The sequence below is a fragment of the Palaemon carinicauda genome, chromosome 1, assembly GCF_036898095.1.
Source record: "Palaemon carinicauda isolate YSFRI2023 chromosome 1, ASM3689809v2, whole genome shotgun sequence".
NCBI lineage: Eukaryota > Metazoa > Arthropoda > Malacostraca > Decapoda > Palaemonidae > Palaemon > Palaemon carinicauda.
Genome location: NC_090725.1, coordinates 67,213,004 through 67,226,649, shown reverse-complemented (window position 1 = coordinate 67,226,649; position 13,646 = coordinate 67,213,004). Strand labels below are relative to the sequence as shown.

Below are 13,646 nucleotides of genomic sequence, written 5' to 3'. Positions count from 1 at the left end.
GGTTAATCTCCTCCTTTTAATAATAACAATAAAGCAATATAAAAACAAGCTTGATGCCATCCATAAAGGATTCCAGATTCAAATGCTGAAAAAACACACATCTTTACAGAAAGCTCAGTTACTCTCCCTTCACTGTTAACTTACAACACTGTTACATTCTTATCTTGATTAGTCATCTTAGCTAGCTAACCATACTTCTACACGAAAAGTGAAATCACAAAATAAAGAAATACATTTCTCTAAATCCAATATCATGGGAAAAATTATTCTTTTGAAATAAAACACATTTCCAGATAAATCATGTAAAACTTTAACTCATATTTTTAAATATTTAACTTAGCCGGTGAATATATAATAGCTGCAACTCTGTTGCTCGACAGACACATACATAAAAACTCGCCAGCGATCGCTATACAGGTTGCGGGTGTGCCCACCAGCGCCAACTGTCGGCCAGATACCACTCTCGATGTAAACAAAACCTCAATTTCTTCTCTGTCGACGTGTCGACAAGACGTACTTTACTCGCTGTTGAACCTGGAGTTTTTCCCATCATATTTGGTGAAGTACTTCATTTTGGTTTGAGCTTTCGCAGTACAGGTGTTTTTCTTCAAATAAATCCCTGAACTCTTTTTTGAATCGGATTAATTGCTGATGACTTAGATCGTTTTTTGGAATTTTCCCTTGACTAATTCAAAATGGCTGACCCTTCTCAAGTTCCCAAGTTCAGAAAATGTAATGCTAGGGACTGTCATAGGCGTCTTCCAAAGGCTTCTCTCGACCCTCACACTGTTTGTTCCAATTGTCGGGGTAAAACCTGTCAATTGGAAGATCGGTGTGAGGAATGCGTGGGCCTTTCGGAATTCGATTTTATCGAATTTGATAAATATACACGCAGACTAGAGAGAGATAGAGTAAGGAGAAGTTCTAGGTCGGTAGATTTTTCCTCTCCACATGCCCCTGAACCTAATCCTTCTCCTGTAGTGGTTGTTCCTAACCCCCCTCCTAGCACTCAGGAACCGTCTATGCATGACATGATGCGTGCTATTCATGCCTTGGGGGAGAGAGTTGAGGCCTTAGCAAGTGACCGAAATCAACTCATGGCGGACGTAAAGGAACTCAAGTGCCAAAGTGCCACGGCGGAAAGTGTTAAAGTGCCTAGTGTTTCTCAAAGTGTTGTGAACAGTGTTGTGCTCGAGGGTTCGTCTGTTCGTGCCTGTCGTCCACCTAGTCCGGGACCTCTTGCAAGCTCCCAAGCCCAGGGGAGAAGCAATGTCGTACGACTCATGGGTTCGAGAGGCCTTGATCAGCGAACAGACGTTCCCTCTATGGTATCAGGCGTATCTCTCCAAGATCGCCCCTACCAACATAAGACGAGAGAGCCCATTTTTACCTCGTCGTCCGAAGGTGTTTCTCGTAAGAAACCTTGGACCAAGGTCTCCAGACCTTTAAAGCGTAAGTCGGTCCCTTCAGGACAAGTCCAACGTCCCGGTTGTAGCCACTGGGACAGTTCGGACCCGTTGCCGTCATCTGATGACTGCTCGCCGCCTAAGAGAGGCAAAGTTGTGCCGTCTCATTCGCTCACCCCGTCTGTTACCGCACCTGCTTCCGTAGACCCTAAATGGGTGTTACTGCAAGACAGGCAGTCCAAGCTTGCGTCCTTGATGGAGGACTACAATGCGGAGAAGGTTTCCGTTGAACCTACTGGCCATCAGCCATTCAAGCGGTCTGCTGTGCGTCCTGTTGATGTTGAGGTAGCTTTCTCGCGTCAACCAGTTGGGGTAGTACCCCCACCGATGCGACCCAGTGTGGATTTCCAGCCGCACGTTGACGTTAGGCAACGCACTGATGTGATTGGTGACGTTCAGGACGTTCATCAACCATCAGAGTTGACTTGTTTTGACGCGGTGCGTCAACCTCCGCAACCCGGTATGGTGTTGACTGCACAACCCAGACGGTCTAAACAGTCTCGGGTGGACGCTGTGCGTCCTCTTGCACCTGTTGTTGTTGACAGTTCCCAGACTGTTCAGCAGTTCCAGGACGCTGCGTCCGGCTCCGTCACGTATGCACCAGTGCGACTGAACTCTGCGAGTCAAACGTTGCCTACACCTTTGCCGTTTTCTCATCAGTTATCGGATGAGGAACTGTCTGATGAGGACGTTGCTGAACCACATCCTGAGGATCAACCTTCAGAACTTGATGAGCCTAAAGCAGTTCAACCATCCTTGGACTTTAGAAAAGTCATGGCTGTTTTTAAAGAGTTGTTCCCTGATCACTTTATTTCTGTGGCTCCTCGTTCGCCGCCGTCAGAGTTTGTCTTAGGCGTTCCTACTACCATGCCTGCCTTTACTAAACTCGTTCTCTCTCGCTCATCCAAGAGAGCTTTACGGCTGTTAGGCGATTGGTTAGAGACCAAGAGGAGTTTAGGGAAGACAGCGTTTGCCTTCCCCCCATCTAAACTCTCGTCTAGATCGAGCGTCTGGTATGCCACGGGAGAAGTTCTCGGCTTGGGAGTTCCTGCCTCTGCCCAGGGCGACTTCTCAAGTCTTGTAGACTCTCCCCGCCGCCTTGCCATGAGACGCTCGAAGATTTGTTGGTCACCCTCGGACCTGGACCACCTTCTTAAAGGCATATTTAGGGCGTTCGAAGTCTTTGACTTCCTGGACTGGTGTTTAGGAGCCCTGAGTAGGAAAATCTCTTCTGCCGATAAGGATGTTTCCTTACTCATTATGTCCTGCATGGACAAGGCCGTCCGTGATGGGTCCAACGAACTTGCCGCTTCATTCACGTCCGGAGTCCTGAAGAAACGAGAGTCTCTATGCTCTTTCCTGTCTGCTGGAGTGACGCCATGCCAAAGATCTGAGCTACTCTTTGCGCCCTTGTCTAAGTGCCTGTTTCCTGAAGTCTTGGTTAAGGAAATTGCCTTGTCTTTAGTGCAGAAGGACACCCACGATCTAGTTGCGTCCTCGGCTCGCAAAGCTCCCCCTTTGCCTGCATTGTCTGCTAGACCTAGGATAGACACTCCAGCGTCTCGGTTTATCCCGCCCTTTCGTGGCAGAGCCTCCAGCAGGGGAGGTGCTCGTGCCGAAGGGAAGAGAGGGAAGAGAAAAGGATCCAAGTCCTCTAAGGGCAGAGTCTGACTGCCCGCAACTTCAGACAGCAGTAGGTGCCAGACTCAAGAACTTCTGGCAAGCCTGGGAGAAGAGAGGCGCAGATCAACAATCTGTGAGGTTGCTCAGAGAGGGGTACAAAATCCCTTTTGTACGCAAACCCCCTCTAGCGACGTCCCCCATCGATCTCTCTCCCAGGTACCGAGAGGAAGAAAAGAGACAAGCCCTAAAACTGGAAGTGTCTCTTTTGCTAGAGAAGGGAGCGGTGGTCAAAGTCTCGGACCTTCAATCACCGGGGTTTTACAACCGTCTCTTCCTAGTATCAAAGAAGACAGGAGGTTGGAGACCGGTGCTAGACGTCAGTGCTCTGAATGTCTTTGTCACAAAGACGAAGTTTACCATGGAAACCACAAAGTCAGTCCTAGCAGCGGTCAGAAAGGAGGACTGGATGGTCTCTCTAGACCTAAGGGACGCCTACTTCCACATCCCCATTCACTCAGACTCCCAACCTTTTCTGAGATTCGTCTTCGACGATGTGGTGTACCAGTTTCGGGCCCTGTGCTTTGGCCTAAGCACAGCTCCTCTCGTGTTTACGAGGCTTATGAGGAATGTGGCAAAATTCCTCCACTTATCGGACATCCGAGCCTCCCTTTTTTTGGACGACTGGCTTCTCAGAGCCTCTTCCAGTCATCGCTGTCTGAAGGATCTCAATTGGACTCTAGATCTGACCAAGGAATTGGGACTCCTAGTCAACTTGGAAAAGTCACAGCTGGTCCCATCCCAAACTATTCTGTATTTAGGGATGGAGATTCACAGTCAAGTTTTTCGGGCTTTTCCGTCGGCCCCCAGAATAGATCAAGCCCTGCTCTCCATCCAGAAGATGCTGAAGAAAGAACGCTGCTCAGTCAGACTGTGGATGAGTCTGGTAGGAACGCTGTCATCCCTGGAGCAATTTGTCTCACTAGGAAGGCTACACCTCCGTCCTTTTCAATTCCATCTGGCTTTTCACTGGAAAAAGGACAAGACGCTATAGGCGGTCTCGATCCCGATTTCCGAAAAGATAAAGTCTTGTCTGACTTGGTGGAAGGACAATATCAGCCTACGAGAGGGTCTTCCCCTGGCAGTTCAGATACCCAACCACGTTCTCTTCTCGGACGCATCGGACTTGGGCTGGGGCGCGACGCTGGACGGTCGGGAATGCTCAGGTCTGTGGAACTCGAGTCAGAGGAGCATGCATATCAACAGCAAGGAGCTTTTGGCGGTTCATCTGGCCTTGATAAGCTTCGAGAATCTCCTTCGAGTCAAGGTGGTGGAGGTCAACTCGGACAAAACCATGGCCTTGGCGTACATTTCCAAACAGGGAGGTACCCACTCACTGACTTTGTACGAGATCGCAAGGGACCTGCTCATCTGGTCAAAAGATCGAGGCATCTCCCTAGTAACGAGGTTCATCCAGGGCGACTTGAACGTCCTAGCAGATTGTCTCAGTCGGAAAGGTCAAGTAATTCCAACCGAATGGACCCTCCACAAGGATGTGTGCAAGAGACCTTGGGTGACTTGGGGTCAACCCACCATAGATCTCTTTGCAACCTCGCTGACCAAGAGGCTTCCAATCTATTGCTCTCCAGTCCCGGACCCAGCAGCAATACATATAGATGCCTTCCTCCTAAATTGGTCACATCTAGACCTTTACGCATTCCCACCATTCAAGATTGTCAACAAGGTACTGCAGAAATTCGCCTCTCACGAAGGGACAAGGTTGACGTTAGTTGCTCCCCTCTGGCCCGCGAGAGAATGGTTCACCGAGGTACTTCGATGGCTAGTAGACGTTCCCAGAAGTCTTCCTCTAAGAGTAGACCTTCTACGTCAGCCACACGTAAAGAAGGTACACCAAAGCCTCCACGCTCTTCGTCTGACTGCCTTCAGACTATCGAAAGACTCTCGAGAGCTAGAGGCTTTTCGAAGGAGGCAGCCAGTGCGATTGCTAGAGCAAGGAGAGCGTCTACCATTAGAGTCTACCAATCGAAGTGGGAAGTCTTCCGAGACTGGTGCAAGTCAGTTTCCGTATCCTCGACCAGTACCTCTGTAGCCCAAATAGCTGATTTTCTCTTATACCTGAGAAAAGTACGATCCCTTTCAGCTCCTACTATCAAGGGCTACAGAAGCATGTTGGCCTCGGTCTTCCGGCATAGAGGCTTAGATCTTTCCAACAATAAAGATCTGCAAGACCTCCTTAAGTCTTTCGAGACCTCTAAGGAGCGTCGTTTGGCTACACCTGGGTGGAATTTAGACGTGGTCCTAAGATTCCTCATGTCAGACAGGTTTGAGCCTTTACAGTCAGCCTCCCTGAAAGATCTCACTCTTAAGACTCTTTTCCTGGTATGCTTAGCCTCGGCTAAAAGAGTCAGTGAGCTTCATGCCTTCAGCAAGAACATCGGGTTTTCGTCAGAAAAAGCTACTTGTTCTCTGCAGCTTGGTTTCCTAGCCAAAAATGAGCTACCTTCTCGTCCTTGGCCTAAATCTTTCGATATTCCTAGCTTATCGGAGATCGTAGGCAATGAACTAGAAAGAGTCTTATGCCCTGTTAGAGCTCTTAAGTTCTACTTAGCTCGTACTAAACCTTTACGAGGCCAATCTGAAGCGTTATGGTGTTCGGTTAAGAAACCATCCTTGCCTATGTCAAAGAATGCTTTGTCATATTTTATCAGATTGTTAATACGAGAAGCTCATTCACACTTGAGTGAGGAAGACCGATCTTTGCTTAAGGTTAAGACGCACGAGGTTAGAGCTGTAGCAACTTCCGTGGCCTTTAAGCAAAATAGATCTCTGCAAAGTATCATGGACGCAACCTATTGGAGAAGCAAGTCAGTGTTCGCGTCATTTTACTTGAAAGATGTCCAGTCTCTTTACGAGAACTGCTACACACTGGGACCATTCGTAGCAGCGAGTGCAGTAGTGGGTGAGGGCTCAACCACTACAATTCCCTAATTCCATATCCTTTTAATCTGTCTCTTGAAATGTTTTAATGTTGTTTTTATGGGTTGTCCGGAAGGCTAAGAAGCCTTTCGCATCCTGGTTGATTTGGCGGGTGGTCAAAGTCATTTCTTGAGAGCGCCCAGATTAGGGGTTTGATGAGGTCCTGTTGTATGGGTTGCAGGCCTTGATACTTCAGCTCCTGGGGGTCTGTCAGCATCCTAAGAGGATCGCTGGGCTCCGTAAGGAAGACGTACTTACAAGGCAGAGTAATCGTCTAAGTCGACTTCCTTACCAGGTACCTATTTATGTTATTTTCATTAGAAAAATAAATTTTTGAATATACTTACCCGATAATCATGTAGCTGTCAACTCTGTTGCCGACAGAAATCTACGGTCGGGATACGCCAGCGATCGCTATACAGGTGGGGGTGAACACCACAGCGCCATCTGTGGTCAGGTACTCCAGTACTTCTTGTCAACACCACCTCAATTTTTTCCTCGGTCCACTGGTTCTCTATGGGGAGGAAGGGTGGGTCAATTAAATCATGATTTTCGGGTAAGTATATTCAAAAATTTATTTTACTAATGAAAATAACATTTTTCAATATTAATCTTACCCGATAATCATGTAGCTGATTCACACCCAGGGTGGTGGGTGGAGACCAGCATATATGTTAACAAAGAAGCTAAGTATCCCGTATTTTATTTTATTAGTTATTCAAAAATAACATAAAATAAATAAGTACCTGGTAAGGAAGACGACTTGAACCATTACTCTGCCTTTATTAAGTACGTCTTCCTTACTGAGCGTAGCGGTCCCCTTAGGATGCTGAACGACTCTTAGGTGCTGAAGTATAAAGGGCTGCAACCCATACTAAAGGACCTCATCACAACCTTTAACCTCGGCGCTTCTCAAGAAAGAATTGACCACCCGCCAAATCAACAAGGATGTGGAAGGCTTCTTAGCCGACCGTACAACCCATAAAAAGTATTCAAGAGAAAGGTTAAAAAGGTTATGGGATTATGGGAATGTAGTGGCTGAGCCCCCGCCTACTACTGCATTCGTTGCTACGAATGGTCCCAGGGTGTAGCAGTTCTCGTAAAGAGACTGAACATCTTTGAGATAGAATGATGCGAACACTGACTTGCTTCTCCAATAGGTTGCATCCATAACACTCTGCAGAGAACGGTTCTGTTTGAGGGCCACTGAAGTAGCCACAGCTCTCACTTCATGTGTCCTTACCTTCAGCAAAGCAAGGTCTTCTTCCTTCAGATGAGAATGTGCTTCCCTAATCAGGAGCCTGAATAGGTATGAAACTGAGTTCTTAGACCTTGGAAGAGAAGGCTTCTTGATAGCACACCAATAGGCTTCTGATTGTCCTCGTAAAGGTTATGACCTTTTTAGATAGTACCTAAGAGCTCTAACTGGGCAAAGTACTCTCTCCAGTTCGTCCCCCACCAAGTTGGACAGGCTTGGGATCTCGAACGACTTAGGCCAAGGACGTGAAGGAAGCTCGTTTTAGCAAAAAACCGAGCTGCAAGGAACATGTAGCCGTTTCAGATGTGAAAACTATGTTCCTGCTGAAGGCGTGGATCTCACTTACTCTTTTAGCTGTTGTCAAGCACACGAGGAAAAGAGTTTTCAATGTGAGGTCCTTAAAAGAGGCTGATTGGAGAGGTTCAAATCTTGATGACATAAGGAACCTTAGGACCACGTCTAGATTCTAGCCTGGAGTGGACAACCGACGTTCCTTTGAGGTCTTAAAAGACCTAAGGAGGTCCTGTAGATCTTTGTTGGTGGAAAGATCCAAGCCTCTGTGGCGGAAAACCGCTGCCAACGTACTTCTGTAACCCTTAATCGTAGGAGCTGAAAGGGATCTTACGTTCCTTAGATGTAACAGGAAGTCAGCAATCTGGGTTACAGTGGTACTGGATGAGGAAACTGCATTGGCCTTGTACCAGCTTCGGAAGACTTCCCCTTTAGACTGATAGACTCTGAGAGTGGATGTCCTCCTTGCTCTGGCAATCGCTCTGGCTGCCTCCTTCGAAAAGCCCCTAGCTCTTGAGAGTCTTTCGAAAGACTGAAGGCAGTCAGACGAAGAGCGTTGAGGTTTGGATGTACCTTCTTTACGTGAGGTAGACGTAGAAGGTCCACTCCTAGAGGAAGAGTCCTGGGAATGTCGACCAGCCATTGCAGTACCTCTATGAACCATTCTCTCGCGGGCCAGAGCGGAGCCAACCAACGTCAGCCGTGTCCCTTTGCGAGAGGCGAACTTCTGAAGTACCCTGTTGACAATCTTGAACGGCGGGAATGCATACAGGTCGAGATGGGATCAATCCAGCAGAAAAGCATCCACGTGAACTGCTGCTGGGTCTGGAATCGGAGAACAATACAACGGGAGCCTCTAGGTTATCGAGGTAGCGAACAGATCTATGGTTGGCTGACCCCACAGGGCCCAAAGTCTGCTGCAAACATTCTTGTGAAGGGTCCACTCTGTGGGGATGACCTGACCCTTCCGGCTAAGGCAATCTGCCATGACATTCATATCGCCCTGAATGAACCTCGTTACCAGCGTGAGCTTTCGATCTTTTAACCAGATGAGGAGGTCCCTTGCGATCTAGAACAACTTCCACGAATGAGTCCCTCCCTGCTTGGAGATGTAAGCCAAGGCTGTGGTGTTGTCAGAGTCCACCTCCACCACCTTGTTAAGCTGGAGGGACTTGAAGTTTATCAAGGCCAGATGAACCGCCAACAGCTCCTTGCAAAAGATGTGAAGTGTCCTTAGCTCCTGATTCCATGTTTCCGAGCATTCCTGTCCGTCCAAAGTCGCACCCCAGCCCGTGTCTGATGCGTCAGAGAAGAGACGGCGGTCGGGTTTCTGAACAGCCAAAGGTAGACTTCCTTGAGAAGAAAGCTGTTCTTTCACCACGTGAGAGTAGACCTCCTCTCTTCGGAAACAGGAACTGAGATCGTCTCTAGCGTCATGTCCTTTATCCAGTGAGCCGCTAGATGATACTGAAGGGGGCGGAGGTGGGGTCTCCCTAACTCGATGAACAGGGCCAGCGATGAAAGTGTCCCTGTTAGACTCATCCACTACCTGACTGAGCATCGGTTCCTTCTCAGCATGCTCTGGATGCAAACTAGGGCTTAGAAGATCTTTGGGGCCGACGGAAAAGCCCGAAAAGCTCGACTCTGAAGATCCATACCCAGGTAGACAATGGTCTGGGATGGGACGAGCTGGGACTCCTCAAAATTGACCAGGAGGCCCAGTTCCTTGGTCAGATCCATAGTCCATCTGAGAATCTCCAGACAGCGACGACTTGTGGGAGCTCTTAAAAGCTAGTCGTCTGACGGAGCCGGACACAAGATCATGGTACTGCTGCACAGTCTGTGAACTGTCAACCATGGGGAAGCGAGGAAGTACAGTGACAACCCGAAGCTGTCTAGACTGTCTGGGTCGTACAGACAACTCCTTATCGGGTTGCTGAGGTTGCCGCACTGCGTCACAACAAGTCACTTCTGCTGGTTGTTGAACGTCTTCCCAGTGACACACTGACTCCGTAAACAAAAAATCCTCTAACAAGGACTAAGCTTGGACTGCATGTCTTGCAACACAGCTCAAGGTCTATGGGAGCAGGTATGGTAACAGACGGGGTTAGCGACTGAAGTGGAACCATTACCTTCCCTGGAAGCATGTTATGCTTAAATAAAAGTCCATAGGAGGCTACGCAGCTAAAGGCTCCTCTCCAAATGACAGAGTCCTCAAGGGAATATCAGAAGGAGGGAGAATAGCACTTTCTCATCTACAGGAACCATATCCGAGAAAAGCTAAGTTCTCTCAGTGAGGGTTTCACTGGTGCAAAAGCAGCAGACTAGAAGGCAACGTTATGAAACTGCTTGACAGTCTAGTGAGTTGGCAACAACCAAAGATGTGTGACTGAGAAGCATGCGGTAAGGTATGCAGAGCATGCTGTATGCAGAGCATGCTGTATGTAGAGCATGCTGTAAGGTAAGCAGAGCATGTTGCATGGCGTGCGGCTTATGCTGCATGGGATGAGGCTCATGCTGCATGGGATGAGGCTCATGCTGCATGGTATGAGGCTCATGCTGCATGGGATGAGGCTCAAGCTGCAAGGGAAGAGGCTTATGCCGCATGCGTTGAGGAGGATGCCGCATAGTATGAGGCTCCTGCCTCATGGGTTGAGGCGGTTGCCGCATAGCATGAGGCTCCTGCCTCATGGTTTGAGGAGGATGCCGCATAGCATGAGGCTCCTCATAGCATGAGACTCCTGCCTCATGGGTTGAGGAGGATGCCGCATAGCATGAGGCTCCTGCCTCATGGGTTGAGGAGGATGCCGCATAGCATGAGGCTGCCTCATGGGTAGAGGAGGATGTCGCATAGCATGAGGCTCCTGCCTCATGGGTTGAGGAGGATGCCGCATAGCATGAGGCTCCTGCCTCATGGTTTGAGGAGGATGCCGCATAGCATGAGGCTCCTGTGAGGTTCCTGCCTCAAGAGTTGCGTCTGCCTCAAGGGTTGAGGAGGTAGCTGCGCAGAGAGAGGCTCATGCTGTGAAGAATGCGGTTGCTGCATGCGTTGAGGCGGCTGCCTCATAGCATGAGGTTCCTCAAGAGTTGAGGCTCTTGCCTCAAGAGTTGAGGTTCTTGCCTCAAGAGTGGAGGTGGCTGCCGCAAGAGTTGAGGTTGCTGCCTCAAGGATGGTGGAGGTTGCCGCAACGCAAGAGGTTGCTGCATAGCGTTGGTATCTGGCAACTCCCAATGCGGCAGCTCACGCGTGGAGGTAGGTTGAGGAACCTCAACATCATACGTCTGGCAGGGTGGACTGCGCAGAGGTGGAGTTGAGGTTGCTGCCTCGAGGATGGTGGAGGTTGTCGCACCGCAAGAGGTTGTTGCCTCGAGGATGGAGGAGGTAGTCGCAACGCATGAGGCTCCTACCTCAAGGGTAGAGGAGGTTGCTGCAAAGCATAAGGCTCCTGCCTCAAGTGTTGAGGAGGTTGCCGCGTGGCAAGAGGCTCCTGCCTCAAGGAAAGTGGAGGTTGCTGCACAGAGCTGGTATCTGGCAACTCCCAATGCGGCAGCTCACGCATGGAGGTAGCTTGAGGAACCTCAACATCATACGTCTGGCATGCTGGACTGCGTAGAGGTGGAGGAGCGCTCGCAGGAGGAGGTGTGTTAACCTTCTCTGCCTGAAACTCCTGCATCAACACCGCAAGCTGAGACTGCATTGTCTGCAGCATAGACCACTAGAGTTTAAGAAAGACAACAACAAACGGAGCTACTGTCCGTTGAGACTGAGGGTCTAAAACAGCTGGTGCGGCAACAGACGAAGCTACTGCCTGTTGCGATACCACCTTGCCTCTCTGGGAGGTGTGCAGTTGTCGTACTGCAGCAAGTCCGAACTGACCCAGTGCTAATGGCTACACCTAGGAGTTGGACTTGCGCGGAAGGGACCGACTTGCACTTAAAAGCTGCAAGATTTGGTCCATGGTTTCTGCGAGAAACCTCTTCCGCAGACGAGGAATAAAAGGGCTCTCTCGTCTTTGTGTGGGTGGGGTGATCACGTCGGCAACGTGTGTAGATACACCCGAAACCACGGAGGGAAACGTCTGTTCGTCGATCAAGGCCTGCTGAACCCATAAGTCCTTCGACATTACTTCTCCCCTGGGCTTGGGAGCTTGTAAGAGGTCCCAGACTAGGCGAACAACTGGCACGAACAGACGAACCCTCGAACGCAACACTGTAACACTTTGCGCTTATCACTTTATCACTTTTGATTTTCTGTTTGCACTTATTTCACTGAACTCGAAACTTTAAGTGGTTTGTACCTGAAACACGCAATTCTATCCTTCCTTAAAAGTTAGTAATTGCGAAAACAGAATTACAATGTAACAGAAAAATATAATGAAAGATAAATAATTCAGTGGCTGGAAAGAGACTAAACACTAGATCAAATAAACTACGTTTAAAATCTCTCACCGCATAAAGCTTGAGAACAAGAATAAAACTCTAGAAACGTTTACCTTCTTCCCCTAAAGAGACTAGGGAGAAGAGCAAAAACGATAACAACGTTACTCGCTTGAACGAAACGTTTATCCTCCTCTCTCTCCCTCCGTCTCTATCTCTCTCTCTCTCTCTCTTGACTTAGAACCTGAGAGATGAGCCCAATCATATATATCGTTAAAACATATTATTGTTAAAGGAAAAAAACTGAAAGATTTCCCAAATAAAAAGTTCCTTTATTAGAATTAAAACCATTAAGCTAAGAAAGAATGAACAAAACACTAGAATCGGTTTACTCTTACTGCAACGTGACACCGTGAAAATTCTCTCTCTATCGTAACGATAGAGCGCAAGTTGAACGTTCTGAACGTCAACAACTGCAGAGACAAAACAAAACGTTAGTTCAACTTTGAAAACAGTACGAGACTATCAAAGAAATTCTTTCAAAAACATTAAAATAGCATAATATGTTAACAGGTAAAAACGAAATGACGGGCTCAATGTTAATTAACTTCGGTACCAAGAAAAGACCGCCTACTATTAGGAAAGGTCGAATATAAACAAATATAAAAATTAATTTTAATAAGTTTATAATAAAAGGAAGTTAATCGAAGAGGCCTATAAAAGGCGGAGAGATATAAAATAAATCTATAACTTTTGTTAAGCAAAATTAAGAAAGAGAGTGTATACTCTCTTAGACACCAACACTTCCGTCTAAGGGAAGGGTCGGCCATTTAAAAGTGAAAGAGAGTTCATACTCTCTTCATCACCATAATTAATCAAATTAATTCCAAAAGCTAGCTAAGCTAATGATAAAACTTCCTGAATAGCGAAAGCTAAACTCTAGAGCAAATACATCACCAAATCGTGAGCAAAAAACTCCAGAATCAACAGCGTATCCATGTAGGTCTAGCCGGAGGCACGACAGAGGAAAAATTGAGGTGGTGTTGACAAGAAGTACTGGAGTACCTGACCACAGATGGCGCTGTGGTGTTCACCCCCACCTGTATAGCGATCGCTGGCGTATCCCGACCGTAGATTTCTGTCGGCAACAGAGTTGACAGCTACATGATTATCGGGTAAGATTAATATTGAAAAATTTTGGTTTTGTTATATTGATAACTGTCAAAATGAAATAAAAAACTCTTAGCTTATACGATGTAAACATAATTAACTCTGGTCTCTACCCACCTCCTTGGGTGTGAATCAGCTATTATATATTCACCGGCTAAGTTAAATATTTAAAAATGATATTTTAATTATAAAATAAATTTTTGAATATACTTACCCGGTGAATATATAAATTAAACGACCCTCCCTTCCTCCCCAATAGAGACGCAGTGGGATGAGAAGAAATTGAGGTTTTGTTTACATCGAGAGTGGTATCTGGCCGACAGTTGGCGCTGGTGGGCACACCCGCAACCTGTATAGCGATCGCTGGCGAGTTTTTATGTATGTGTCTGTCGAGCAACAGAGTTGCAGCTATTATATATTCACCGGGTAAGTATATTCAAAAATTTATTTTATAATTAAAATATCAT

General features: G+C 47.5%; 1 protein-coding gene across 1 annotated transcript in view; it reads left to right on the top strand.

Annotated features, from left to right (window-relative positions):
• Positions 1 to 13,646, top strand: part of LOC137648665 (uncharacterized) — a 208,523-nt gene that overhangs the window by 85,415 nt on the left and 109,462 nt on the right.